Below are 6,109 nucleotides of genomic sequence, written 5' to 3' on the forward strand. Positions count from 1 at the left end.
CCCCCATCAGGGTCAGACAGCCAGCGTGCCATCCTACCTTGCCCACAGTGGTACCGCACTCCGGGATGCTGCCGCACGAACGCCTACAGGTATCCTACCTGTAATGGGCTCCACAGCGGTTTAAATCGTAGATACGTTACACCGCCGCAAGTTTTCATCGCAAGTGCCTGATTCACAGAGCACTTGCAATGAAAACCTACGCCGGCGGCCTCCGGCGTAAGCCCGCGTAATTTAAATGGGCGTGTGCCATTTAAATTAGGCGCGCTCCCACGCCGGACCTACTGCGCATGCTCCGTTTCGAAATTCCCGCCGTGCTTTGCGCGAAGTGACGTCATTTTTTCGAACGGCGACGCGCGTAGCGTAATTCCGTATTCCCAGACGGCTTACGCAAACGACGTGAATTTTTAAATTTCGACGCGGAAACGACGGCCATACTTTATACAGCACATACGTGTGCTGTGTAAAGTTAAGGCACCCAAAACGACGACTAACTTTGCGGCGGGAAACTAGACTAGCGGCGACGTAACGAACGCGAAAAACCGTCGTGGATCGCCGTAACTCCTAATTTGCATACCCGACGCTGATTTACGACGTGAACTCCCCCCAGCGGCGGCCGCGGTACTGCATCCTAAGATCCGACAGTGTAAAACAATTACACCTGTCGGATCTTAGGGATATCTATGCGTAACTGATTCTATGAATCAGTCGCATAGATACTCTGAGAGATACGACGGAGTATCTGAGATACTCCGTCGTATCTCGACTGTGAATCTGGCCCCAAGTATCCAAATCCTGGACATCGCACAGAATCGCATGATGTAGGGTCCACGTAAGGAGGACAAAAAAGGAACACTGTCCATGGAGGTGAGCTCAAATTTATGGGTAGGGGGTCCTATAGCAGTAGAGAAGAGGCGGGGTTAACCCACACGTAGTCTGCCATGGAGTCTGTCAGGAAATCATGTTTTGGGAGTTTATGTAATCTTCAGGCCTACAATGATTTTTTAAATATGTGTTAAAAAAAAAAATGACTGGCAGTGAAAGGGTAAGAGTTGATTAAAAAAAATCTGTGGAGGTCACATGACTCCTGTGGAGGGCGGAGCTCCAGTCTGCAGCCTGATACCATCAGGAAATGCAGATGTGAAAGGAAAGCTTGTTTCTAATGTCTATTGAATGTTTGTTATATTGAAGTGGTTGTAAACCCTCGGACATAACATTTTTTAAAACGTTAGGCCATAACACAAGCAGCTGTTTGCTGCCTGTGAAAGTGTACTCACCACTGTAATTATCTGGAAAACCGTATATTTAATTTTGATGACGTCACCGCGCTTGCGCACTTCTGTCCGTCATAACCGGCATTTCAAGTTTGCCGTGTGTTCGTTTTCATTTTTTCCGGCACTGAATGTGAGTGAGCTTCCCCTCTGTCCGGCACAGAGGAGAAGTCTTGCATTGATATAGCCCTTCTCCTGTCCCTGATACTCCCCCCCATGTGACTGAACAAGACGTCACACAGGGGAGTGACTGTGACTGCAGCCGTGTATCATGGTTGCTGCGGTAAGGTCAATCCACATCAAGGCTTGGTTATGGCGCGAGATTTAGAACAGGGAATCAGGAAGGGCGGAAGCGACGTCAGATAAAGTGTATAAAAATAGTGTTGCACTGATGAAAATGCAAGGATACTCATAAAAATATAGTGCTAAATGCAATAAAACAAAATGCAACAAAAGCTGCCTAAAGGAGTGAAATAAAAAAAAAGCGCGCCTCTACCTCAAAATCGCAATGCGACCTGCTGGAAAACAGCGACAGCGATACAGAATCGCTTGCAGAGGAGTTGAGTGAGAGCGACTCGTGGGGAAGTTTGTCATCAGATGCAGAAATTGATTTCATCGATGATCCTGCGACTGTGCCCAGCGATGTGCGGACTTGGTGCTCGATTGATTGCGGTACGGAGCACGTCGCGCCCCCAAGATTTCCATTTACAGGAGCACCTGGGATCAAAGTGGATGTTGAGGAAGACAAGCTCTTGGCATACCTCAAGCTCTTTTTGACTGATGAAGTTATCGCCAAAATTGTTTTGGAGACAAATCGCTACCAGGAGCAACAAGCTGCTACCCATCAGCGATTTTCAAGGCGCAGAAAGTGGGAACCGGTAACCAGAGAGAACATCTGGAAGTTTCTTGGCCTTATAATTTTACAGGGATTGGCGGGGAAATCCCTGCAGAAATGGTACTGGACAACCAACTCCTTTTTTTTGGCACCGTTATGTCGGAATATAAATTTTCGCTTATAATGAAATATTTGCACTTTGCAAATAATGAAGACTTTGATGAGAGTTCTCATCCAGCTCCAAAACTGAAGAAAATGTGGGAGATTTACCAACTAATTCTGAATAATTTTCAGCAGACTTATGCTCCGGAGAGAGACATAACTATTGACGAAAGTCTTGTGGCCTACAATGGTAGACTCAGCTGGATACAGTTCATCGCATCAAAGCGTGCTTGATTTGAAGTCATTTATGTTGTGTGAATCCAGCTCTGGGTACATCTGGAACTCAGTCCTGTACACCAGGAAAGGGACCAAATTCTGCCAGCGATTCAGCGGTTTTGGAATGGCAACCGCTTCGATTCTTTCCTTGATTGAGCCATTGCTGAACCAGGGCTACTGTGTCACCACAGACAATTTTTATACGTCCCCAGAACTCTACGAGTTCCTTCTCCTGAACAAGATGGACAAATATGGGATCGTGAGGCCTAACCGGCGTGACATGCTGCCAACCTTTGCCAACAAAAAGCTTGGGGCAGGAGAAATCATTGCCTGGCAGAAAGGGAAAATGATGGCACTGAGGTGGCGGGACAAAAAAGACGTGTGCCTTATGAGTACCATTCACAACACCTCGACTGTAAGGGTACACACCAAAGGTGGAAAGGATGTGATGAAGCCACAGGTTGTGTTGGACTACAACAACACCATGGGAGGTGTGGACAGAGCTGACCAGGCCATGACCTTTTATCCAGCGATAAAGAAGCAACAAAAAAATATTATAAAAACAACTTCAGGCATCTTCTGGAACAGTGCCTCTGGAATGCCTTCATTCTGATGAAAAGAGTGACAGGCCTATGGTCTATGCAGACTTTGTGTGGAAGTTTGCCGAATTCATCTTTCTAAAGCACCAGACGCCAACTACTGTAAACCGATCTGGATGTCAGGCTGCAGGTGTTGTGAACCCGGAACGACTGACTGGTCATCACTTTATTGACCACATTCCACCCACTGAAAAGAAGACGGCACCCACAAGGATGAGTGTGGTTTGCTGCTCCAAGCGTGATGACACCGGAAGAAAAATACGAAAAGAAACGCGTTTCTATTGTCCCGACTGTGACGTTGGATTTTGTGCTGTACCTTGTTTTACAATTTTCCATACCCGAGATGTTTACTGAAGCAATACGACTACTAATATTGCACCCTTGTTTGACCAAAAAAAATGTCAGTGTTTTTTATTATATTATTTACTAAAATGTATTGAATAAAAAGTATTGTTATTGTTAAATTATTATTATATTATAATTTTGTGTTTCAAACTTTATCATACCCGAGATGTCTACTAGACTCTGGTTTGGACAGATTAACGTGAGATATTCCTCAGAATTACAGGCCTGCAATGTAAAACGCCAAATTTCAATGCAAAATAATTGTACTGCTTTCAGCACCTAAAATCTGAAAGAATCATACCGCCAGGGAGGTTAATGGCCCTTCCCCCATTCTCCATCCTGAAACATCCCCCTGTGTGTTTGCAGCAGCTGGCGGGAGGGGAAATGACAGCGCTTGGGGGGGGGGGGGGGCAAGCAGGAAGAATGAAATTGTGGACATGAACATGTGATCGGTGTGGTGGGGAAGAGGGGGGCAATTACAAGAACTGATCTCCTTGGCTTCTCTCCCTGCAGTCACTGAAATGAGGCAAGAGGGAGAGGAGGAGAAGCAGCTTTCAGCAGCTGCAGGGAGAGACGCACAGGAGATCAGTTCTTATAATTGCCCCCCCTCCCCCACCACACTGATCACATGCTCCTGTCCACCATGATTCCTCCTGCTGTCCTCTCTTATCTGTGGGGACACACGACTCTCCTCTCCTCTCACATGGAGTGCAGAGCGGGGCTGTCAGTTTCCTTTAGTTTAGGTGCGGAAAACTGCAGACATGCTGCATAACCCCACACAGCTCCGCCCCGCACATCACACGGGTTTCAGTGTGAACCAGACATAGAAAACAATTGTTATCTATGTGTCTTGCACAGATGTGCATTTCCCTAGTGCAGAACAACGCAGATCTCTGCAGATGGTGAGAATAATGACCCCGAACTCTAAACTGATGACCTGTAAAGACTTTTATAGTGTCACCGATGAGAAATGTTTCATATCACAGATTTTCATCATTACACCGACACACACTCTTTGGCCCGGATTCACGTAGAACAGCGCATCTTTGTGCCGGTGTAACGTATCCTATTTACGTTACGCCTCCGCAACTTTGACAGGCAAGTGCAGTATTCACAAACCAAAGTTGCGGCGGCGTAGCGTAAATAGGCCGGCGTAAGCCCGCCTAATTCAAATGTGGAAGATGTGGGCATGTGTTATGTAAATTTATTGTGACCCCACGTAAATGACGCTTTTTACGAACGGCGCATGCGCCGTCCGTGAAAGTATGCCCAGTGCGCATGCTCCAAATTAACCCGCAAGAAGCCAATGCTTTCGACGTGAATGTAAATTACGCACAGCCCTATTCCCGAACGACTTACGCAAACGACGTAATCGATGGGAAATTCGACGCTGGCCCGACGTCCATACTTAACATTGGTACGCCTCATATAGCAGGGGTAACTTTACGCCGGAAAAAGCCTTACGTAAACGGCGTATCTGTAATGCGATGGCCGGGCGTACATTACAATACAATACAACGTACAATACAATTGTGCCCACCATTTGCAGCCACTTGTGCCCATCATACGCAGCAATTGTGCCCACTATTTGCAGCCACTTGTGCCCGTCATACGCAGCAGTTGTGACCTCCATATGCAGTCACATCCTTCTTCTTCTGTAGCGGCGGCTGTGGCTCCTGTGTCCGCTTGGCTCCTCAGGCTTCCTCTGTCATGTCTCCTTTTCCGCCAAAGCGTTAGGCATCCAATATTGACTAAAGCTTTGGCCAATCGGGAGACAGGTTTTACTGACCTGCCTGCTGATTGGCAAGGAGGAACTTTAGTGTGAAAATAGCCTCTGGCTCTTATCACGTGCTTCAAAATACACACCCCGCCTATTCCCGCCATAGTATTTCATGTGTCCGGCGTCCTGAAAGAGGCCAGGCACATGAATAGGGAGGGCGGCAGAGGTGACGGGGGTGGTGCCCATGCATTGTGGGCCCACCATGCAACCATGCAGGGGCCACCACTGGTCTACTTACCTGGCAGGGGAGACACCATGATCATGAAGGTGGTTCTCCCAGGGCGAGGCTCGGCTATTGCACTCTGGCCGTGCTGATTGTGGTGTCTTCCCTGTCGCTTCTCGGCCTTTTGGCTAGGACTGGGTGTGGTATCTTTTCTTATCAGTTGTCAGCGGAGCGCTGAAGCACCTCCTACATGGGGAGGGTGGATGCAATCCAATGATGTCAATGCGCCCAGAAAGGATGGTTTCAGCAGGGACTACGCTGTGCTGCCCGACAGATACTGGGGGCCGGCCCATGGTTGAGTCTGAGCCATCTGGAAGGGTGCTCCTGGTGAGGATGGGTGCTGTGCTTGGTCTTGGTCTTTTTGCCGAGTTCTAATCTGGCCTTCTGGCTGGCTGGTGTAAGTGCTATCTCTGTCAGCGATCCGGTTGGAGGAGCTGGTAATGCCCTGTATGGTGGAATGGGGTAGGACCATGCAAATCCGCCGGGATGGCTGGCAGGGGTGGAGGGCTGCACTGGCCAGTCGGGGGGTCGGATATGGAACGAAAAGCCTATGGTGCATGTGGCAGTCCAGGGGTATCTGAAGATCACTGTGTGTGAGGGACACATTGATTTAAGATACCACGGTCACTGCACCAGATACACGCTTTTTTTAGCACCTGCCTCCTGGGCCGGGCCTTTTGG

General features: G+C 48.2%; 1 pseudogene; it reads left to right on the plus strand.

Annotated features, from left to right (window-relative positions):
• The first annotated feature begins 5,435 nt into the window (after positions 1-5,435).
• Positions 5,436-5,612, plus strand: LOC120938473 (annotated as a pseudogene).
• Positions 5,613-6,109: the final 497 nt, after the last annotated feature.

This window comes from Rana temporaria, chromosome 4, assembly GCF_905171775.1.
Source record: "Rana temporaria chromosome 4, aRanTem1.1, whole genome shotgun sequence".
Taxonomy (NCBI): domain Eukaryota; kingdom Metazoa; phylum Chordata; class Amphibia; order Anura; family Ranidae; genus Rana; species Rana temporaria.